At 41.4% G+C, this 15092-nt stretch overlaps 2 protein-coding genes across 2 annotated transcripts in view; both read left to right on the forward strand.

The window, feature by feature from the left end:
- Positions 1–15092, forward strand: part of DNASE1L3 (deoxyribonuclease 1L3) — a 969732-nt gene that overhangs the window by 618968 nt on the left and 335672 nt on the right. The gene's annotated exons all lie outside the window — the stretch shown is intronic.
- The window catches only part of DNAH12 (dynein axonemal heavy chain 12), a gene marked incomplete at both ends in the record, with an annotated part of 228478 nt that overhangs the window by 52191 nt on the left and 161195 nt on the right, over positions 1–15092 (forward strand).

The following is a 15092-nucleotide window of genomic DNA, read 5'->3' on the forward strand; positions in this document are numbered from 1 at the left end:
TTTTCAGTTCCATTTGCCTGGAAGACCTTTTTCCATCCCTTCACCCTCAGTCTGTGTGCGTCTTTTTTTCTGAGGTGGGTTTCTTGTAGACAGCAGATATATGGGTCTTGTTTTCTTATCCAATCCGTTACCCTGTGTCTTTTGATTGGGGCATTTAATCCATTTACATTTAAAGTTATTATTGATAGGTACTTATTTGTCGCCATTTTTATTCTTTACCCCTGTGTTCCTTCTTCGCTTCCTTTTTTTTTTTTTTTTTTTTTTTTTTTTACAGCAGACCCTTTAGCATTTCTTGCATTGCTGGTTTGGTGGTAATAAATTTCCTTAGTCCTTTTTTGTCTGTGAAGGTCCTGATTTCACCTTCAATTTTGATTGATAGCCTTGCTGGGTACAGTATTGTTGGATTCAGACCCTTCCTTTGCATCATGACTTTGTATATTTCATTCCATTCCCTTCTGGCCTGATGAGTTTCTGTTGAGAAATCAGTTGCTAGTCTGATGGGGGTTCCTTTGTATGTAACTTTCTATCTCTCTCTTGCTGCTTTTAAGATTCTTATTTTGTCATTGGTGTTTGCCAATTTAATTATAATGTGCTTTGGCGTCGGTCTTTTGTGGTTCATTTTGCTTGGGACTCTGTGAGCTTCTTGGATTTGTGTGGGTATTTTCTTCCCTATATCAGGGAAGTTTTCTGTCATTATTTCTTCAAACAGGTTTTCTATTCAGTGCTCAGTTTCCTCTTCTTCTGGAACCCCTATTATGCGGATGTTGTTTTGTTTTGTGTTGTCCCAAAGTTCCCTTAGGCCAGGGGTGGGCAAACTTTTTGACTCGAGGGCCACAATGGGTTCTTAAACTGGACCGGAGGGCCGGAACAAAAGCATGGATGGAGTGTTTGTGTGAACTAATATAAATTCAAAGTAAAGGAGCGGAGGGGAGAGCAAGAGAACTGGATAGAACAGCCGGATCCGGCCCGTGGGCCGTAGTTTGCCCAAGGCTGCCTTAGGCTCTCCTCCTGCTTTTTAATTTTTTTTTCCAGAAGCTGCTCTACTTGGGTATTTTTTCCTACCTTGTCTTCTAGCTCACTGATGTGGTCCTCTTACTTCTTCTAGTCTACTCTTGATGCTTTCTATTGAGTTCTTTACAGCAGCAATGTCATTTTTCATTTTTCTTGGTTCTTCTTCATTTCCTCTTGGTTCTTACTCATATTGTCGAATTTGTCTTCCATTCTTTTCAGCCACCTTATGACCATTTCTCTGAATTCTTTCTCTGGAAGGTTGCTTGCCTCCATTTCATTTACTTCCTTTTCTGGTGATGCCTGCTTTTCTTTCAAATGCGGGTTGTTTCTTTGTCTCCCCATGTTCTCTCTTCTCCGGATGTCTGGTTATGTAGTTCTCTCTCTTCTGCGTTGATTTAAAGGCACAAAATACAACACAACCAGGTACAACTCACAAGGCACTGAACAGAAATGTATTCACTATATTAATAACCTCCAATAAAGGTGACCACCAGAGAATGGCAAATTAGGGGATAGGAGAGAAAGAAGAAGAGGAAAAAGAAAGAAAGAAAAAAAGAAAGGAGTGTCTAAATGAAATTTGGAAAAGGAAAAAAAAAGTAAGAGAGACAAAAAAGAGACCAAGAGAGAAAGGGGAACAAACAATATATTTGGGGAGAAAACTCCAATAGAACAACCACTAATCCCAGCAAATGCCAGCAAAAAGTACGTGGGGATTAATACAAACTACAAAACCAACTAATATCAAGTGAGGCAAGGAAAAACAGAAGCAAAAAACAAACAAAAACAAAGCAAACAAACAAACAAACAAAAGGAATAAGCAATAAAATCTCACAAAAAAGCATTAAAATTCGATATAATCAACATTCAAGCAAACAACATCAAAAGGACAGAGAAAAAGACAATTTTTGGATAGATAAGACAGTGAGGAGTGGTGTGTATGGACTTGGAGCAGGGGATTGTAGATTAGATATATAAGTAGGGTAAAATTTTATCAGGGGATAAACAGAAAGAATAGGGAAAATCTAAAGCAGTAAAGGGGTAAGATAAACAGGACACCAAAGGGGGAAAGGTTAGGAAGAGAGTGATGGCATAAAGGTAGAGGTGAGATAGAGTAAAACGATGCTAAAGGAAAGATGAAACTGGAATGTAGAACACTAATCCCAAAGTAAAATAAAGAGAAAATAAAGTGATACTTTAAAAAAAAAAGGTAAAATAGTAGTAGTAATGATACTGATTGAAAATAAAAATGTAATAATTAAAAAGGTAAAATCAAGTGAGGAAAAACGAAAAAAAATAGTTTCTTGAGTAAAAGATGCAAAAAATGAAAATAAGATAATAAAAAAAAAATGTGCAGTAGTGAAGGTCATTCACTTCCTCTATTGTTCTGTTTGGCACGCCTGTTTCTCAGTCCGGACAGTATTGCAGTTCCCTGCGTTCCACTGCTCCTCAGTGTTGTAAGCCAGTCCTGATTTTTAAGCAGGCGGTGTGTCTTAATTTCTCGTATTCCTTTATTTTTTATTACACAAGTCAATTTGTGATTCAGCCCCTGGGTGGCAGTGTTTCTGGATTCACTTCTGGATCTCTTTGGCCTCTCTAGCCTGTATTGACATCCTTCTTTCCCTGTGGCACTCAATACCAGTTTGTGGAAGTGGGCTGCCTCAGAGCTGGCTCTCGGATGGTCACTCCCCACTCCAATCCCCAGGTTCCAGAAAAACACTTTCCCCTGTAGTCTCCTAGGGTGTCCCCAACTGGGTGATCCTATGTATTGGGCTTAGTAATCAGAAGCAAAGATTTGAAGAGGAAAAAGCCCAAGTGTGCGAACAATGGGTCTGCGCTCAAGTCTAAGCAGCCGGCACACCTTTGAAATTCTTAGGCTGTCCCTGCCCGTCAGATCAAAATGGGTTGCTTTTTAGAGATCCCTTCTGTTAGCAGCTCTGAGGACCCCCTTTCACATTCACGGATCCCGCCAGCCCCAATAGCAATGGATTTTTCTAGGCACAGACTTCCCTGGTCCTCCAGCTCCCGCAAAACGCGTGTTCCTCTCTCCCGCCGGGACCAGAGACCTCACCTTATCCCAGGCGAAATCTGACCTTTCCGTGGTGGAGTGTAGAGCTCCTCTGAATCTGCGTGTTTGCGCCAATTGGGTACCGGTGTTCTGGGGCTTGCAGCTGTTCCATGGGTGCTGCAGTTGTGGATTTTCAGGCTTCCGATAAGCTCCACTTTCCCTTTCAAGATGGCGCAGACTCCGCTTCCGAGATCCGGGAGGGGACCAGCTGCAGTGGGGGCTGCCCGGTCAGGGGAACCCCGTCTAGCAGTCCCCCACCTTCTCCTGGAGTTTAGCTGTCCCTTAACTTGCCAACAAACACTGCTCGTGCGACCCTCAGCTGTTCTTTCTTTCTGCTCCAGGACAAGGCTCGGAACATGTCTATTCCGCCGCCATTTTTTTCCACTTGATCTTCATATAAATAGAATTATAGTTTCTACTAGAGGCCTGGTGCATGAAATTCGTGCATGGAGTGTGTGTGTGTGTGTGTGTGTGTGTGTGTGTGTGTCCCTCAGCCCAGCCTGCACCCTCTCCAATCTGGGCCCCCTTGAGGGCAGTTGGACATCCCTCTCAGAATCCAGGACTGCTGGCTCCCAACCGCTCACTTGCCTGCCTGCCTGATTGCCCCTAACTGCTTCTGCCTGCCAGCCTGATCACCCCCTAACCATTCCCCTGCCAGCCTGATAGATGCCTAACTGCTCCGCTGCTGGCCCAATTGCCCCTAACTGCCCTCCCCTGCAGGCCTGCTTGCCCCCAAGTGTCCTCCCCTCTGGCCCGGTAACTCCTAACTGCCCTCCCCTGCAGGCCTGATCACCCCCAACTGCCCTTCCTTGAAGGCCTGGTCCCTCCCAACTGCCCTCTCCTGTAGGCCAGGTCCCCCCAACTTCCCTCTCCTGCAGACCTGGTCCCTCCCAACTGCCCTCCCCTGCTGACTTGAACGCCCACAACTGCCCTCCCTTGCAGGCCTGGTCCCTTCCAACTGCCCTCCCCTGCTGGCCATCTTGTGGTGGCCATCTTGTCTCTACATGGGGGCAGCCATCTTTGAACACATGGGGGCAGCCATCTTGTGTCTTGGAGTGATGGTCAATTTGCATATTACTATTTTATTAGATAGGATTATTTTCTGTCTCATCAATATTTTGTTAATAATGTTTTAGCTCCTTTAGTTCATTTTCATTGCTGTCTAGTAATTCATATTCTATAATTACCATGTACCATAATTTATTATTTTAATTTTACTCTTCTGCATATTTGGGTTGTTCCTACTTTTATTAGTAGCAGTGCTGCTGGGAACATTTCTGTACATGTATCCTGGTGCATATGTTCATGCATATTTCCCAAGTAGTATAAGGTATACTTATTTTTATCTTTACTAGTTAAGGCAAAACTCTTTTCTAAAGTAGTCAGCAGTGTATACAGGTCCTATTATTTTACATTCTAACCCATACTTGCTATTATGAGATATTTAACATTTTTCCAGTCTGATGGATGGTGGTTACTATATTTTTAATTTGCATTTTCCTAAAAACAAGTGAATTTGAACACTTTTCATATGCTTATTGATCATTTAGCGTTCCTCTTTTGTGAAATGCCAGTACATGTCTTTTGCCTATTTTTCTTTGGGCTCATGATCTCTTTTTCCTATTGATAAGAGTTTTAAAAAATTATGATAATATATAACAAAAATTTACCATCTTAACCATTTTGAGTATATAGATCAGTGTAGTAGTTTTGAATATATTATTATTGATAAATATCCTTTCTTCACTCTATAATTTAACTTTAATGGTGTTTTTGATGAACAGACATTCTTAATTTTTTTCCGTTTTTAAAAATTTAATAAATCTTTATTGTTCAGATTATTACAATTGTTCCTCTCCCCCCCCCCCCATAGCTCTCCTCCACCCGGTTCCCACCCCACCCTCTGCCCTTACCTCCCCCCCCACTGTCCTCATCCATAGGTGTGCGCTTTTTGTCCAGTCTCTTCCCGCACATCCCACACCCCTTTCCCCCCGAGAATTTTCAGTCCATTCCCTTTCTATGCCCCTGATTCTATTATATTCACCAGTTTATTCTGTTCATCAGATTTTTTATTCACTTGATTTTTGGATTCACTTGTTGATAGACATGTATTTGTTGTTCATAATTTTTACCTTTTTCTTCTTCTTCCTCTTCTTCTTAAAGAATACCTTTCAGCATTTCATATAATACTGGTTTGGTGGTGATGAACTCCTTTAGCTTTTTCTTATCTGTGAAGCTCTTTATCTGGCCTTCAATTCTGAATGATAGCTTTGCTGGGTAGAGTAATCTTGGTTGTAGGTTCTTGCTATTCATCACTTTGAAAATTTCTTGCCACTCCCGTCTAGCCTGCATAGTTTCTGTTGAGAAATCAGCTGACATTCGTATGGGTGCTCCCTTGTAGGTAATTAACTGTTTTTCTCTTGCTGCTTTTAAGATTCTCTCTTTGTCTTTTGCTCTTGGCATTTTAATTATGATGTGTCTTGGTGTGGTCCTCTTTGGATTCCTTTTGTTTGGGGTTCTGTGCGCTTCCTGGACTTGTAAGTCTATTTCTTTCACCAGGTGGGGGAAGTTTTCGGTCATTATTTCTTCAAATAGGTTTTCAGTATCTTGCTCTCTCTCTTCTTCTGGCACCCCCATAATTCTGATGTTGGTACGCTTGAAGTTGTCCCAGAGGCTCCTTACACTATCTTCAAATTTTTGGATTCTTTTTTCTTTTTGCTTTTCTGGCTGAGTGTTTTTTGCTTCTTTGTATTTCAACTCTTTGACTTGATTCTTGGGGTCCTCTAGTCTGCTGTTAGGTCTCTGTATAATATTTTTTATTTCAGTCAGTGTATGTTTAATTTCTAGTTGGTCTTTTTTCATATCCTTGAGGGTCTCGCTAAATTTATCGGCCTTTTCTAGAAATTCTTGAAAAACCTTATAATCATGGTTTTGAACTCTATATCCAGTCATTTGCTTTCCTCCATTTCTTTCATTTGTGATCTGTTTCTTTGTCTCCACAGTTTTGCTGCTTCCCTGAGTTGGTAGAGTAGCTTTATGTGGTAGGTGTCCTACAGGGCCCAGTGGCTCAGCCTCCCCAGTTACCTGAGGTGGACACTCTTGGTGCACCCCTTTGTGGACTGTGTGCTCAGCCTTGTTGTAGTTAAGTCTTGATTGTTGTTGGTATCACTGGGAGGAATTGACCTCCAGGCCAGTTGGCTGTGAGGATCAGCTGTGTCTATACTGGGAACACTTCTGTGCTGCAGACACTCTTATGAGACAAGACTTGCAAAATTGCAAAAGCCTCTGTGCTCAGCTTGGATGGGGCGGAATTTCAGGGCTGAGCAGACAGCATTTGTTTCCCATCAGCCCTTCCCTATGAGGCCCCTGTGTCTCAGTGTCCCATGGTAATCGCTGCAAGCACCTCTGAGAGAAAGCCGCCCTCGTTTTTCGCCTGCTGCTAGACAGTGCAGTTTGTCCACGAATGAGTTGGGGTTCCCAGAAACTTGTCCGGAACTGGAGTTCAGTGCAGTCAGGAACTTCTCTCTCCCACTTTAGAAATTCAGCCGCACACTCAGCCTCCCGTGCATTCAGCAGTTAGTCCTCTCTGCGCACGCGCCTTCAGACCTCTACCTTCTGTAGCTCCCGAGTCTCAGTGTGCTTTCTCTTTTCCTGACAGTCTAGATTCCCCCTGAATTAGTCTGGTTTCCTAGCGTCTCGCCCAGGACTGGAGTTCAGTGCACTTGGGAGATTGCTTCTACCTCCCACTTTAGAAAGCCAGCCGCGCATTCAGCCACCCGTGCACACAGCTGCCCGTCCTCTCTGCGTGCGATTCTCCATACCTCAGCCTTTTGCAGCTCCTCTGAGTCTCAATGTGCTTTCCTCTTTTCTTCTAGTTGTAGAATTTCCACTCAGCCAGCTTTCCTGTTGTTCTGGATGGTGTCCGTTTTGTCTTTTAGTTGTAGTTTTGATATTGTTGTGCAAGGCAGCAGTTTAGGTGTTTACCTATGCTGCCATCTTGGTTTCTCCACCAGACATTCTTAATTTTAATGCAGTCAAATAGAGCAATCTTTTATAGCTAGTGATTTCTGTGTCTCATTTAAGAAATCCTTTCCTACACAAATTTATCAAGCTTGTTTTTTTCCTTATATATTTTTTAAAAATATTTTTTATTGATTTTTAGATAGAAATGAAGGGAGATGGAATGATAGAAACATTGATGAGAGAGAAACATCTATTGGCTGCCTCCTGCATGCCTCCTACTGGGCCATGAAACCAGGCCATGGGCCCTGACTGGAATTGCACCAGTGACCTCTTGGTGCATGGGACGATGCTCAATGCACTGAGCCCCACCAGCTGGGCTTCTTGTATCTTTTCTGAGAACCTGTTTAGCTTTGCCTTTCAGTTAGGTTTCAGTCCTCCTGGAATTTTATTGTTGTGAATGATGTGAAGTGAAATTTAATTATTTTTCCATATGTATGAGCAGATATATATATATATATATATATATATATATATATATATATATATATATATGTATACACACACGCACACACATATATGTATATATATATATATACACACACACACATATATATGCTATTTTTAGATTTAATTTTATTTTTTTATTGTTGACACTATTACAGATGTCCCCCATTAATTCCCCTTTGCTCCCAGCACCTAGCCCTCACTGCCCTTCCTCTGTCTCCCTCCCCCACCCCTGCATTCACCACATTATTGCTATGCATATATGCATACTAGAGGCCTGGTGCACGAAATTCGTCAACTGCGGGGGGTATCCCTCAGCTCAGCCTGCACCTTCTTCAATCTGGGACCCCTCGGGGGATGTCCAACTGCCAGTTTAGGCCCGATCCCTAAACCGGCAGTCGGACATCCATCTTACAATCCAGGACTGCTGGCTCCGAACAGCTAGCCTGCCTGCCAACCTGATCACCCCCTAACCACTTCCCTGCCAGCCTGATCGATGCCTAACTGCTCCCCTGCCATCCCGATTTCCCCCAACTGCCCTCCCCTGCTGGCCTGGTAACCCCCAACTGCTCTCCCCTGCTGACCTGGTCACCCCTAACTGCCCTCCCCTGCAGGCCCATTTGCCCTCAACTGCCATCCCCTGCCAGCCTGGTTGCCCCCAACTGCCCTCCCCTGCTGGCCTGGTTGCCCCCAACTGCCCTCCCCCGCTGGCCTGGTCGCCCCCAACTGCTCTCCCCTGCCAGCCCGGTCACCTTTAACTGCCCTCCCCTGTTGGCCTGATCGCCCACAACTACCCTCCCCTGCTGGCCATCTTATGGTGGCCATCTTTGACTACATGGGGGTGGCCATCTTGTGCGAGGGTGCGAGGGGCAATTTGCATATTAACTCTTCATTATATAGGATATGTTCTTTGGCTAATCGCTTCCAACCCCCCTCCTCTCTGAGATCTGTCGGTCTGTCCATGTATCCATGCCTCTGGCCCTACCTTGTTCATCAGTTTATTTTGTTCATTAGATCCCACATATAAATGAGATTATATGGTATTTGTCTTTCTCTGAATGGCTTATTTCACTTAATAATCTCCATGTTCATCCATGCTGTTGCCAAGGGTAAGAGTTCCTTTTTTTTTTTTTAAAGCCGCATAGTATTCCATTGTATAAATGTACTATAGAAGTGTCTATTCAGGTTCTTTTCCCATTTTTAAATTGGATTGTTTGTCTTCCTGGTGTTGAGTTGTAGGAGTTCTTTATATATTTTGGAAATTAACCCCTTATCAGACGTATCATTGCTGAATATGTTCTTCCATACAGTGAGTTCCCTTTTCATTTTATTTTAATTTTTTTAAATGCTCACCCAAGGATATGTTTCCATTGGTTTGAGAAAGAGAGGTAGAGGAGAGAGAGGGGGAGAGAGATAGAGATAGAGATAGAGAGAGAGAGAGAGAGAGAGAGAGAGAGAGAGATCAATTGGTTGTCTCCTTGCCTCCTGTATGCACCCAACTAGGGACCAAGCCTGCAATCTGGATATGTGCCCTGACAGGGAATCAAACCCATGACCCTTCCATACCATGACAACGCTCCAACCAACTGAACCACACTGGCCAGGGCTCCCTTTTCATTTTTGTTGATGGTTTCTTTTGCTGTGCAGAAGTTTTTTAGTTTGATGTAGTCCCATTTGTTTATTTTTTCTTTGTTCCTCTTGTCCTTGGTGTTTTATCAGCAAAAATATTGCTCTGCAAGATGTCTGAGATTTTACTGCCTATATCTTCTAGGATTTTTATGCTTTCTCAATTTAAGTATTTTATCCATTTTGAGTTTATTCTTGTGTATGGTATAAGTTGGTGTTCTAGTTTTATTTTATTTTTTGTATTACCTGTCCAACTTTTCCAACAACATTTATTGTATGTACCTGCCTCCTTTGTCAAAAATTAATTGACCATAAAGGTGTGGGTTTATTTCTGGCTCTCTTTTCTGTTCCATTGATCTATATGCCTGTTCTTGTGCCAATACCAGGCTGTTTTGATTACAGTGGCCTTGTAGTATAGTTTGATATCAGGTATTGTGATATCTCCAACTTCATTCTTCTTTCTCAAGATTGCTGAGGCTATTAGGGGTCTTTTCTGGTTCCAAATAAATTTTTAGAACATTCTTCGAGATCTGTGAAATATGCCATTGCTATTTTATTTTTAAAAGATTTAAAAAAATATATTTCTTATTGGTTTTTAGAGAGAGGAAGGTAGAGAGGAAGAGAGAGAGACACACATCAATGTGAGAGGGAAACATTGATCAGCTGCCTCCTGCACACCCCCTGCTGGGAGATCGAGCCTGCAACCTGGGAATGTGCCCTGACCCTTTCAGTGCATGGACAACACCCTACCAACTGAGCCACAACAGCCAGGGCACCATGGATATTTTTATAGGAATTGCATTGAATCTATAGATTGCTTTGGGTAGTATGGGCATTTTAATGACGTTAATTCTTCTGATCTATGAACACGGTGTATGCTTCCATTTGTTGGTATCGTCCTCTATTTCTTTCTTCAGTGTACTATCGTTTTCTGAGTACAGGTCTTTTTCTTCCTTGGTTAAATTTATTTCTAGATATGTTTTGTTGTTGTAATGGTAAATGGAATTCCTTTAAAAAATATTTTTATTACCCTAACCGGTTTGGCTCAGTGGATAGAGCGTCGGCCTGTGGACTGAAAGGTCCCAGGTTCTATTCCAGTCAAGGGCATGTACCTTGGTTGCGGACACATCCCCATTAGGAGGTGTGCCAGAGGCAGCTGATCGATGATTCTCTCTCATTGATGTTTCTGACTCTCTGTCCCTCTCCCTTCCTCTCTGTAAAAAAAAAAATATATATATATATATATATATATATATATATATATATATATATAAAAAATTTTTTTATTGATTTCAGAGAGGGAGAGAGATAAGAAGCATCCATGATGAGAGGGAATCATTGATCAGCTGCCTCCTGCACACCCCACTCTTGGGATCGAGTCCAAAACCTGGGAATGTGCCCTGACCAGGAATCAAGCCAAGACCTCCTGGTCACGCAGGCCAGGCTGAAATTTTTTTTAAAGTTTCTCTTTCTGAGAGTCATTATTTGTGTATAAAAATGCCACTGATTTCTGTATATTAATTTTGTATCTGCTACTTTGCCAAATTCATTTATTAACTCTGGTAGCTTTTTGGTGGAGTCTTTAGGGTTTCCTATGTACAATATCATGTCATCTGTGAATAATAACAGTTTTACTTCCTCATTTCCAGTTTGGATGCCTTTTATTTCTTCTTCTTGTCTGATCGCTGTGGTTAGGACTTCTAGCACTATCTCGAATAAGAGTGGTGAAAGCGGACATCCCTGTCTTGTACCTGTTTTTAGGGGAAATAGTTTTAGGTTTTGCCCATTGAGTATGATGTTGGCTGTAGGTTTGTCACATATGGCCTTTATTATGTTGAGATATTATCCCTCTATTCCCACTTTGCTGAGATTTTCTATCAAAAATGGGTGTTGGATGCTAAGCAAAATAAGCCAGTCAGAGAAAGATAAATATCACATGATCTCACTCATATGTGGGATATAATAATCAACATAATTTGATGAACAAAAATAGATCCAGAGACAAATGGCAGGGAAGGTGTGGGCGGGTGGTTAGAGAGCAACCAAAGGACTTGTATGCATGCATATTAGCATAACCAATGGACACAGACACTGGGACGGTGGGGGCTTGCCTGGGGTGGGAATAGCTGGGGCGGGGGGTCAATCAGGGAAAAAGGAGACATATGTAACTTAGACAATAAAAAAAGGGGATGTTGGATTTCGTTGAATGCTTTTTCTGCTTATATTGATATGATCATGTGATTTTTGTCTTTCAGTTTGTTTATGTGATGTATCACGTTTCTTGGTTTGCGATTATTGTACCATTTTCCATTTCATCCACATTGTCCAGCTTGTTGGCATATAGTTGTTCATTGTATTTTCTTGAAATCCTTTGTATTTCTGTGGTTTCAGTTGTTCCTTCTCCACTTTTGTTTCTGATTTTATTTATTTGGTCCTCTGTCTTTATTTCTTGATTAGTCTGGCTAACGGTTTTGTTTATCTTTTCAAAGAACCAGGTCTTGGTTTCATGGATTTTTTTGTTTTTTAGTCTCTATGGCATTTATTTCTGCTCTAATCTTTATTATTTCTTTTCTTCTCTTTTCTCTGGGATTTTCTTGTTGTTCTCTTTTTAATTCTTTAAATTGTAGGGTTAAATAGTTTATTATCAATTCTTCTTGTTTTTTTGAGGTAGGCCTGTAGTGATATGAACTTCCCCCTCAGGACAGCTTTTGCTGTGTCCCTTAGATTTGGGGTTGTTGTGTGTTCATTTGTTTCCAGGAAGTTTTTGATTTTTTCTGGATCTCATTGGTAACCCATGCATTGTTTAAAAACATGCTATTTAGCCTCCATGTGTTTGAATGTTTTTGTGTTTTCACTGTAGTTGATTTCTAATTTCATTCCATTGCGATCTAAGAAGACTCTTGATGTGATTTCAATCTTCTTGAATTTGCAGAGACTCGTTTGTGTCCTAAGATGTGGTGTATCTTTGAAAATGTCCCATGTCCATTTGAGAAGAATGTATATTCTGCATCTTTGGGGTGAAATGTAATATAAATGTCTATTAAATCCATCTGATCAGGTGTGTCATTTAGAGTCAGTTTCCTTGTTAATTTTTGGTCTGGAAGATCTATCCAGTGAGGTCAGTGGGGTGTTAACATCCCCTACTATGACTGTATTGCTGTCGATCTCTCCCTTAAAGTCCTGTAGAAGTTTTTATGTATATATATTTGGGTGCATATATGTTTACCAAGTTTATATCCTCCTGTTGGATCGATCCCTTCAGTATTATGTAGTGACCTTTTTTTGTCTCTTGTGATAGCCTTCATTTTGAAGTCTATTTTGTCAGATATGAGTATTGCTACCCCAGTTTTTTTTTTTTTCATTTCCATTTGCATGGAAATTTTTGTCCTATCCTGTGTATGTCTTTTGTTCTGAGGTGGGTCTCTTGTAGATAGCATATAATTGGGTTATGTTTTTGTATTCATTCTGCTACCTTATGTCTTTTGATTAGAGCATTTAATCCATTTACATTTAAGGTTATTATTGATATGTACTTATTGCCATTTTAATTCTGTATGCCTATGTTTCTCTCTATTTCTCTTTATATCTTCTTTTCAACACAGTAGTCTCTTTAGCATTTCTTGCAGTGCTGGTTTAGTGGTGATAAACTCTGTTAGCCTTTTTTTGTTTGGGAAGCTCTTTATTTCACCAGCTATTTTGAATGATAGCCTTGCTAGATATAGTAATCTTGATTTCAGATCCTTGTTTTTCATTACCTTGAATACGTCATGCCATTCCCTTTTGGCCTGCTGAGTTTTTGACAGCCTGAATATCTAGCCCTATCTCGCTGGCAGATAGCAACCCTGCTGCTTTTCACAGCCAGATGTTATGTAGGTACCTTTCTCAGTTCTGGTGCTCTCTGCTGGGGGGCCCAATTTGGGGATTAGACCCCAGAGTTCTCAGTGGCAACCTCCCACAGCTGAGATATCTCTCCAGAACTTCACCTTCTGTTGATGGGAGCCCAGGCAGCCCTTTTACGTCTCCACACTTCCTACCAGTGTCTATGCAGTCTCCACTTTCCATCCTTGGTTATCAGGGTTCTCTCCAGCTAGGCTTCAGTTGATTTTTCAGGGTGGTTTTTCTGTATTTTACTTGTATTTCCAGTTTGGTCCTAAGCTATGAGAGTGTCAGCATAGCTTCCACGTACTCTGCCACCATTTTGGAATTTGAATATTCTTTTGCAATGTCTTCATTTACCGTTATATAACTTGTAAATAATAAGAGTTTGGGTTTGTCCTCATCACATTACACATTTCCAAAACTTTATTTTCCTTGTTATAACAGACTGGTTAGGACCTCTGTCACAATGTTGAATAACAGTCATCTTCATCCCAGCTTCAAAGGGAAGGTTTTCAAAGACTCACTATTAAGTATGAAATTTTCTGTAGATTTTTTAAAAGGTACCTTTATCAGATAAGTAAGTTTTATTTTATTATGTATTTTTTAAATTACTATGATTGGATGTTAAGTTTTATTTAATATTTTTTTTGCATTCATTGAAGTGATCAAAATTTTTTTCTGTTATTAATATAATTAATTACAGGAATAACTTTTTATTAGGTTATACCTCTACATGGAATCTATAATAATAAAAGGATAATATGCTAATTAGACCAGACATCTTCTGGACGTCATTCTGGACGTCCTTCCTGACTAAGCCAGGGCCGGGGGTGGGGGGGGGGAGCCAGCTCGGGTTCTGGGTGCCCCTGGGCGGCCTGAGGGAAGCCAGCCCAGGTCCTGGGTGCCTGTGGTGGCCTGGAGGAGGGAAGTAGCCTGGATCCTGGGTGCCTGCCAGCGGCTGGAGGAGGGAAGCCCAGGTCCTAGGTGCCGGAGGGAAGCTGGTGCCTGCAGCTGGGAGAAAGAAGGCTTACTCTTGCACAAATTTTCATGTATCGGGCCTCTAGTATAATATATATCTCATGCATTTTGTACATTAGAGGCCTAGTGCACGAAATTCATGCACTTGGGGGAGGGAGGTGGTCCTTCAGCCCAGATTGTGAGAGGGCGCAGGCCAGGCTGAGGGACCCCCACTGGCGCACATTCAGGGCTGGGGAGGGACACAGGAGGTTGGCCAGCCAGGGAGGGACCCTGGGGAGGCTTCAGGGCATGTCCAGCCCATCTCACTCAGTCCGATCGGCCAGACCCCAGCATCATGCTAACCTACCAGTTGGAGCGTCTGCTCCCTGGTGGTCAGTGCACATCATAGCGACTGATCTATTGGTCCACTGTCTGCCCCCTCATGGTCAGTGCATGTCATAGCAAGTAGTTGAGCGGTCTTAGCATATTATGCTTTGGTTGGTTGAACAGATGACTGGATGACCAGACACTTAGCATATTGGGCTTTTATTATATAGGATTAAACCAAAAACCTTCAATTTACCTTTGAATCTATATTTCAAGTCTTAAAAATTACAGCACTGCATATGGATCAATGAAAGCTATAGGGGGTAAAAATATTCAACTTCTCTACTCAGGTAAATCTATTGGCTTTAAAGGTTTTGTTTTTTTTCTTTGCCATTCATCCCTAAATTCTTTCTGGACAATTCCTGTAGACTAACTATAAGGCGAAAAAGGTGGTAACATTACTTATTTTGTATAACAAAATAAAAATGCTACAATCTTTGTTACCAAAATTTAAAAATCAAATACATAAGAATAAAATATATAAAATTATTTAGCATCAAAATTACAGTAAAGTCTTGCTGTATATTTGGTCACCTTTTTAGTCATGTATAAGGAGGAACAAGAATACCTTATATTAAATGATCTGCAAGTAAAATTTTTTTTAAAATATATTTTATTGATTTTTTTTACAGAGAGGAAGAGAGAGGGATAGAGAGTTAGAAACATCGATGGGAGAGAGACATCGATCAGCTGCCTCTTG

The sequence above is a fragment of the Plecotus auritus genome (genome assembly GCF_963455305.1).
Source record: "Plecotus auritus genome assembly, chromosome: 6".
NCBI classification, from domain to species: Eukaryota; Metazoa; Chordata; class Mammalia; order Chiroptera; family Vespertilionidae; genus Plecotus; species Plecotus auritus.